We start from the raw sequence: 9,579 nt of genomic DNA on the forward strand, positions 1-9,579 counted from the left end.
CATTCATTCTTAAAGCTGAGCCACCTGCCTGTCAGCACTAATGTCTGACAATTATTTCTCCTTTTATCACCTTACCCACTGCCCTCTCCACTTTGAGAAAGTCATACTCCCCCTTACCCTAAATCATATTTTGGTGCATTGTGCCAGGGTGCCAAAAACTTCAAATTACTAAAAACTAGGAATCAATCTAGAATGCCACTTTCCTAAGGGAAAGGCTACTGACAGAAAAGCCAAAAAAGCTTCAGAAAGAAATATTCAGGAGGACCTTATTTCATCCAGGAGACGTACTCAAGACAAGTGTCTATCTGTTCATTCAAGTCTTACTTTATCCATCTAGCCACCCACCTACCTACCTAGCAATCCATCATCCATCTATCAATCAATTAACCTATTTCAGAATACAATCAATTAACCTTCTCTCAGAGGTGAGAAGAGTGTTAGATTCATGACTGTAATGAATTTTAAAATAAAATCATACCTTTTCTGATGAAAAGTAACTCTGATGTGGCTGATTAGTTTAACAATGATGCCTGATTATCTGAAGGATATGCTCTATAAATTGAATGAGCTAAATCTACAGGTCTAAGATTTGGATAAAAATACAGTTAAGGTAGGTACATTATGGGATTCTTTGGTGGCTCTGATGGTAAAGAATCTGCCTGCAATGCAGGAGACCTGGGTTCAGTCCCTGGGTTGGGAAGATCCCCTGGAGAAGGGAATGGCTACCCACTCCAGTATTCTTACGTGGAGAATTCTATGGACAGAGGAGTCTGGTGGGCAGTCCATGGGGTCACAAAGAGTCGGACACAACTGAGCAATTTTCACATGTACATTATATAAAATAAACCATAAGAAACAATTTTTGCAATTATTTAATTTTATGATATTTAAACTTGTGGTTACATTTTTTAGATTTCCACTTTAAAAGGTGTTGGAGTAGCCAGTTTTTCCAAAATTCTTTTAGTTTGGAGGCAAGTGTCTAGTATATCACTTCAGGTACTTGCTTATAAACATCTCATTTACCTTGTCCCATTGGCTTTCACTCACGAACAGCTAGGAAATACCCACAATGTCCTCTATGTCCTTGCCAAAGGTCAGGACTTGGGCACGGCTAGAGGAAAAACAAAATCACATAATCATATTGGTATCATTATAGTTTCATGGCATACAACTTGTACTGGGTCCTCCATACTGTTTGGCAATTTATCTGTGTTTGTTTCTGTTTTTCTAGCTTTCTTTCATTTCCCACAGCTATCATCACAAACATTTTTCAAGCTGCTCAAGCTTCCAGCTCCCATCACCTCCCACCATTACTGTCAGCCTACCAGTGTGCTTTCACTTGCCTAAACCTAGCCCCACTCCCATCTCAGGACAGCCGTTCTTAGGACTCTGCCATCTTTTGCTCTTCAGGGATCTTTTTTCCTTTCAATTATCTAACCCCAAACTCACTCCTCTTACTTCATCTTCAAACTCTTCATCTGCATTCGAACATACTCTGGTCTCACACATTAAAACAAACAAAACAGAAAAATAAAAACATAGACCTTTCCCTAGATCCCTTACCCATCTAGTGGTACTATCTTGATTGACTCTCCTCATATTCAGACTTCCCTAAAGCAGCTTCTACACTCTTACTCTTTTTCTCCACATGCTCACCATCCACATACTCCCCACCTGATAAGTTATTTCTGCCCTCACCATGCCAGGGAAGCTGGCAAGATACTGACAACCACCTTATTATTAAGTCTCCTCTTCAATTCACCACAGCATAGACCTTTGCTGAGCATTTCCTTCTCAAAATATTTTCTTTCCTCAGCTTCCTTGACACCACCCTCTCTTGATGCACCTGTTATCTGTTCGCTTGTTCTCAGTCTCCTTGGCTGGTTCCTCTTCCTCTGTCCATTTGTTAAAAACTTATGTCTCAAAAAAAGAAAAAAAAAAAAAATGTCTCTAAGGATCACACTCTAGGACTTCATGTTTGCCATGAACAGCTGGATCATGGTGAACACGCAGGGTTTCCTTTCCACTCTGAGGCTGATGAGCCCCAAATGTGTGTCTTTCATTCATATCTTTTTCTATAGTTTTACTGTAACTGTCTTCTACACCTGTACATAAAACTTAACATGCCTGAAACTGAAGTTATATTTCTGTCTCATTGTGAGCCTCCTTCCTCAGTAAATGGTACCACATAGCACTCTATGACTCAAATCCGGGAGTCACCCGGAACCCCTTGGTCTTTCATGTATATCCTGCCCAACTTATCACCCAGATCTGGACATTCTTCCTCATAACAATCTCCTAAATCTGCCCATATCACCCCATCCTCTGCTTCAGGTTCTGATGGCCTCTCACTAGGCTGCTGCAATCAGCCTTGAGTCCTCTTCATCTGTTTTTTACTCTACAACCAGTAAAAGTGTTCTAAAACACAAGTCTAATTAGGTATTAATAGCTCCTTTCCTTAATAGCTTTCAACAGCTTCCCATCATTCTTGTCTATTACTAGTCACTTACTGAACTCCTCAAGAATACATGCTGAACTCCTTCTCACAGCTTCAAGGCCCTTCTGAAGTTAGCCTCTGCTCACCATGGTAGCTTCAGTTCTCCACAGTCTTCACTCTAAAGGGTGACTAAAGCACACCCACTCCCTAAATTTCACCAAGCTCTCCTGCTTCAAACACTCTTTCTGCCTCCCTTTGCCAGCAGCGTCCTATTTTAAATTAAGGTTTCAGCTGAGATGTTCCTTCCTCTAGATGTTTCCTAATCCCCTCAAATCTGGATTTGATCCTTATCTTACATGCTTCTGTATGTATTGTTTTTAGTTCATTACAGCATTACTCTATATGGATTTTTAACTGCTTACATGTCTATTTCCCCAGGGGCAGAGAGACAGAAATCTAGGTTACTAGCCACTGCCGGGCATATAGTAGGCATTCAACAAACATTCACTTACTGAGTGCATGGATGAAACTACCAAACCTTTGCTCCCAAAACAAATCACATTATTTTTATGAATGGTTTATAAACCTGTTTAGTAACCAAGTGTACAGTTTTCATAAAACTCCCATGAAATTGTTGACCAGAAAGAACCCACAAGCTTCATGGGGAAAAGTGCCAAGCTCCCTCTCTCTAGCAATGGTATCAAAACTTATATTCTTATTCATATCTACATAACTTGTCTGAGATCTGAAAGAGTTAAAGAAACAAATTTTCATTTTCTTTCAACAGTCAAGTTGTCCTCATGAAGCTCTGGTCTAGCACTTGCTCCATGAAATTCACTGAATCCTGGACAAAAGCTGAGCCATCTCCATCTTTTAAAATTTTATTATTTTACACCATCTAGGAGCAGCTGCTTTTATCCAAGTAGGGGTATTTTTTTAAAGAGCATTTTTTCCTTATATGTCAGAAAACCCAAGTTGAAAATAAAATTACATTTCTTAAAACTTCCATGCTCCTGACTTTTTTCTCCTTTTCAGCTGTGCCAGAGGCATGAAGTTTTATACCCCTAGCTCCAGTTAGGAAGATGATTTATTAAAGAGACTTAAATGAAAGATGGTTTGGTGTGGATACACTTGGATTCACAGTCCATGCCTTGGGGCAGTTCTAGTATCAACTCTCTAACTAATTCAGAAAGCAAAAACTTCTCTCATTATTTCAAGACAAATGCCTAAACCTTCCAATTTTTGTTGGCCTACCACAAATGTGTCAGAAACTAAAACTAGAGATTCTGTTGTTCACATGTGCCTCTATACCCTACAATGTTTGGCAAATGAACCAGTTACAAATTACCAACTGATGGTATCTTGCAAAGTCTCCACTGTCCATTGTATCAAACTCTTTTTTTCTTTATACTGATCCCTCTACAAAATTATCACTCAGAAGTTATGCTGGAGAAGTTATTTCCAATTTTTTCATTAGGTTCATAAAATCTACTCAGAACAAGTTAAAAAGCCATGATAAAGAGACAAATATTTCAACTGATTTACGAAAAGTCCTAAGCTTCTGCTTGTGTACAGAGAACAGAAAAATGACCTGACTAGTCTCAGTTTAGTCTCAGAATTTGCACATATTTACTTCATTTCCTTGATTTGACCCTAATTCAAGAGATCATCCTGAAGAGTCAGCAATGCTAATATGCTGGGTTTTAAAGGGAACAAATGGATATAATTGAAAGAAATAGGATGTCATTTTCTCATCATTGTCATGAATAGAGAAGATATTTCTCAGTAATAGGGATCTTTTATAATAGAAAATAATTTGTACTGAACTCAGAAACTTTAGTGTCTGCTTGGCTTCATTTTATTCAGAACAGAAGGAGTTCAATGAATTGATATAGTCCAGAAACACATGAATGTCTTTCCTGTGATGAAAAGTAAATTTAAATTGTGATAAAATTACTTCCTTTCTGAGAATTGTCAAGATTCTTGTTCTTGATCATGGTTCAAAATCTCCCATGTAGGTTTTGTCTTCTCATTTATTTCAGAGAAATTGTAAATGACACTATTCCTTTTATATCAAGAAAGAAAAACATCCCAAATATCAAGATAGGGATATGGTTAGGTCTACATCACTTGTCTCTTTGGGTCTAAGAAATACCATTAAGCATTAAATAGCATATAAGTAATAAGTTTATCACTTATGGCAATGGCTTACATGCTGGAAATTAAAGAGCTTGGTAACTATATAGTCTTAATTACTGAAGATCATCAGTAATTATTCTTTCAAACCAAAAGTTTTTTTTTCTCAAATACATGTTGCTAGAATTAAATATCTAGTTTATATATAACAGGAAAAAATAGAATGAACATGCTTTAAAGTACAGAAAGGCTGGCAGAAGTACAATTTATAGGCTCATATCAAAGCTAAAATGAGAAGGGAGCAAGTATGAATCATTTGTACAATTCACAGTAAATCATAAAAATGGTTAAAAAATGGCAAATAAAAATAAAATGATTAATAAGTAAGATATTTTCTCCAAGCAGTCCTGGTTTTTATATTGCTCTTTTATGTCCCTCTTGCTGTTCAGTCACTAAGTTTTTTCCAACTCTTCACAACCCCATGGACTTCAGCATACCAGGCTTCCCTGTCCTTCACTATCTCCTGGAGTTTTCTCAGACTCATATCCATTGATCTGGTGATGTCATCCAGCCATCTCATCCTCTGATGCCCCCTTATCTTCCTGCCCTCAGTCTTTCCCAACATCAGGGTCTTTATGTCTGTAGTGGCATCAAAATAGTTAGATATTTTGAAAAGAAAACAGATCCAATACAAACAATTTAAATAAAGAGAAAACAAAGTGGTCAGGACTTTTAACTTATTTTTCCAAAGTTACTTAGATATCAAAGCAATTTAATTGTGGCTTAAATGAGCTTTAAATACAAAAAACCCAATATGCAAGTATATTTTACACAATTATTCAGAGTCAGACACCAGGCAGCTGAAGACAAATGTAAAAACCAGAGGAGCAACCAAGTGGAACAGGAGAGTCTCCTCCTATTGAGTGGAGAGTGGCTTGGTTGCAGGGTTGCAAACAGCAAAAGAAAAAGAGGTAAGTATTCATGGGAGGCATAATAATGACCCCTCAAAGATATTGACAGCCTTATCCTCAGAATCTGTGAATATGCTGTTTGTTAAACGGCAAAGGGGAATTAAGATTGCAGAGGAAGGCAGAAGAGGAGTCCTTCATCATATCAAATGACAAAGACTTGACCATAGTTACGGCCTTTGAAGATGGAGGAAAGGAGCCAGGAGCCAAGGAATGCAGATGGCTTCTGGAAGCTAGAAAAAGCAAGAAAATGGATTCTCCCCAAGAACCTCCAGAAAGATACACAGCTATGCCAACACCTTGATTTTTGCTCACTGAGAATCATTTCAGACTATAGACCTTGAGAACTATAAGATAAATTCATGTTGCTTTGTGCCACCAAATGTATAGTAATTTCTTAGAGCAGCAATAGAAAACTAACGCAGCATTTTGCAGTAAAAACTATAATGGAAAGGATTCCCAAGAGGCAAAGAAGAATAAATTTAAAATGCCATAGTAGAATAAAAAAGAAGACAAGGAGTTTATGAAATAGCAGAAAGAGGGCAAAAATGAAAGAATTTATGAATATCAGCAAAACTGACTTCTACCTGCAATAGCCATAACACTACCTGTGACAGCAAACTATAGTACCAAGGTCAAGTGCTTCAGGCTAAAGAAGTAAAGTGGGAGATATTACACAATGTCCTTCACATGGCAAAAGCTTCAATAGATATTTATTGATACACTGATCTTAGGAAACAAAAAAAGCAAAGAAAAATAAGAAGGGTAACTATCAATAGAAATGGATAACATAAAGAAAATAATAAAGCAAACATATGCGTGTATGTATATATATATATATATATATATAAAGTATGCATTCACATAGGACATTGGGTTTTTGATGTTGCCTACTTGATCAAGTGAAAAATGGCCAGAGTAACATTAAAAAGTATGGACAAATCATACCTATAACACCCAAATTAGCATGTAATTCTACATTATTTGAAAGAAGATATGTATATATATACCATACCATCTGAAAATGACTTCAGTGAAAACCCATACACTGTTTAAATGACAAATGACTAAATATGGGTTTTCTTGTACTTGTCTCTGCAGAGTGACATACAGTCACATGTTGATAAGATAATGTAAACAACTTTTGGGGATGTGACTTTTCTTCAGTTGAATAAGGACTTTGAACCTCTCCTAAAACTATGTTCAATAAGACAAGCCAAAGATGTTTTATGACTTCCGGGAGTCAGCCAATTAGTCCTTAGAGAATGCTAAGCCATTATTTCTCTTTATTTCTCACATCAAACACATTAGCTTATAACTGAAGACAAACAAGAAATTCCATAGGAAATATTAAAGAATATGATGGGAGGTTTATGATGCTATTAAAAAGTAAAGTTCGAAATGTTATACAGAGTTGCTTTGGAATTGACTCCCTAGCCTAGCTCCAGTTGTGGTAGGAACGTTCAAGGATATTGAATAAATGGAAGTGTGTTCCTACTGATTCTGTTTTCCATAAGTTTAGGAAAAGGCTTTGAAAGTAACGTCTAAAGCACACACTGATTTTTTTTAAACATATGTTTGTTAAAAGATTAATACTTTAAGAAGATATTTTCTAATTCTCCTTTTATTACCTAACATTTCTTTCTCAAAACAGAAACAGAAAAAAAAAAAAGAACCTTCTTTAGTTTCTGCATTATTCCTGAGAGAACAGTGAGGTTTTAAGAGGACATCAAATAAGGCGTGACTTGATAAAGAATAACTCATACAATCACAGATTAATGCTGGAAGATACCTATAAGAACTCCTCCATAATCATAAAATCCAAGCATCTCAAAGAGAGAAGGGCCCTGTGAAGTCCCTAGAGCAACTTCCAACGCAAAGCAGGATACCCTACCACCACTGGCCTGACAGGCTGTCATCCAACTCTCTAGCTGAGTATCTTCAGTGAGATAGAGCTCCCAAACACCCACTATTCCACGGTTCGTTCCCAGTATAACTTCCACCTGTAATCTGTTTTGTTTCCTAGATGCCAAACCCATGTCTAAGCCTACTGTCCATATCATATCTTCAAACACTAATACTAATACAATAATATCTTTCTATTTAATCATCTCCTTTTTAAAGCCAAGAAGCACAGGGCAAGTATATGTATATATGTCTATTATCTTGGACCCTCCTATATAATCTGATGATTACTTAGTACAATAACTTGTTAATGCATTCATCAACTGTGTGCTGACTGCCTACCAGTTTCCTGGCAAGGAAGTAAGACCAGATCCCTGTTGTCAAGAAGCCTAAATTCTAGTAAGTCAGACAATGAACAAGTGAACAGATAAGTAAATAAGATTTAAAATAGCAGAAAGTGAGTATGTATTGATTAGGGAGATGATTTTTAAGACAAGACCCAAGGAATAAAAAAGAAAAAAGCATGCAAAGAGCCAGAGAGGAGAACTTAAGACCCTGAGATTGAAAAAAAAAGAAGAGTTCAGTCTCTTCTAGATGCTCCAGGTGCTTCTAGAACATTAGCAGAAGAGAAGATCAAGTGACCGAAACCAAAACTGGAGAAGCGGACAGACTCAAATCATAGTATGGAGTTCATATTTTATTCTATGTGCAATAGGAATCTATGTAAGAATTGTAAGATGGATACATAATCCATTTGTTATTTGAAATACCATTCTGATGGGCTTGTGGAGAATGGATGAGGCAAGGGTGGAAACAGAAAGATGACTTAGGAGGCTCTTGAAATGAGAAATGATGAAGACATAGCTAGATGTGGCAGCAGTAGAGAATGAGAGGTGTGGAAAGGATTGAAGCATATGACTGGAGAAAGTACAGACAGATGTGTCTGATGGTGGACATGGATGGTGAAGGAAGATGGTATAAAAGATAGTTCCTGGGTTTCTAGTTGGAGTGACTCTGGATGGCAGATGAGAAGATACATCCAGGAGGTTTCAAATAGGCAACTGGGTGTGTAGATGTGGAGCTCAGAGGAAAGGACTGGCCTGAAGATACAAAATATGGGAGTTTCCAACATATGGAAGGTATTTTAGATCACTGAAATGAATAAGGAGACCCAGAAAGTTTACAAAGGAGAATAGAGCTCAAAACCTAGTCCTGAAGAAATTCCAACACTTTAAAGTAGAAAAGACTACAAAGAAGCCAAGAAGGAAAAAGGAGAATCAGAAGACCGCTTGAAAGAGGAAGAAGGGATCAACTTCATCAGTGGTTTTTTGAAAATTGGAGCAAAATGAGAGTAAAGTGACCATCAAACATGACAGGTGATTACGACAAAAGCAGTGTCTGTGGAATAGCAAAGCTAGAAGCAAATGAGTAGTTTTAGAAGTGAATTAAAGGTGAGAAAGTAAAGAAAGTACGTAGAAGTTTTGTTGGTGGTTCTTGTTTAGTCACTAAGTCATGTCTGACTCTGCAACCCCATGGACTGTTGCCTGCCAGGCTCCTCTGTCCATGGGATTTCTCAGGCAAGAATACTGGACCTTCTCCAGGGGTTTTCCTGGCTCAGGGATCGAGCCTGCATCTCCTGCAGTGGCAGGCACTAGCAGATAGATTCTTAACAGTTGAGCCACCAGGGAAGCCCAAGAAGTTTTGTTGGGGAAAGGAACAAAAAAGGCGGGGATAGGAGCAAGAGAGGACGTGGGGTCAAACAAGGATTTTATCTTTTTTCCCTTAAGATGGATATTACATGCCCAAAAAAAATTCAGTTATTAAAGAAAGCTTGACATACCCCTTCTCTAGGCCAGTGATTTTCAAACTGTTTTCAACAAAAGGCTGGATTTCTGAGACGGTATCTTGCAGTTACTGCAAAAAGCAAAACAAGCTTACATCCTTACCAAAAAAGTAACTCAAATTTAATCCATTTTATATATGGAGATTTAGAATAAGATGTCATTTGAAAAATCACTGATCTAAGGAGAGCATAAGGTAGTCAAAACATCTCACTATATTAACTGATTAATCCATATATGGTTTGTATTCTTAATTATGTCATACAATGGCTCTTCAGGCAAAACATGATGA

At 37.3% G+C, this 9,579-nt stretch overlaps 1 long non-coding RNA gene across 1 annotated transcript; it reads right to left on the reverse strand.

Moving 5' to 3' along the window:
- Positions 1–855: 855 nt before the first annotated feature.
- On the reverse strand, positions 856–3,746 carry LOC145528803 (uncharacterized). The gene is made up of 2 exons (XR_014070708.1): positions 1,734–3,746; positions 856–1,111 (listed from the first exon to the last, which is right to left on the reverse strand). It is a non-coding gene; the product is annotated as an uncharacterized LOC145528803 (long non-coding RNA).
- Positions 3,747–9,579: the final 5,833 nt, after the last annotated feature.

Source organism: Giraffa tippelskirchi, chromosome 12, assembly GCF_054371585.1.
Source record: "Giraffa tippelskirchi isolate mGirTip1 chromosome 12, T2T-mGirTip1v1.2.pri, whole genome shotgun sequence".
Classification (NCBI taxonomy): Eukaryota; Metazoa; Chordata; class Mammalia; order Artiodactyla; family Giraffidae; genus Giraffa; species Giraffa tippelskirchi.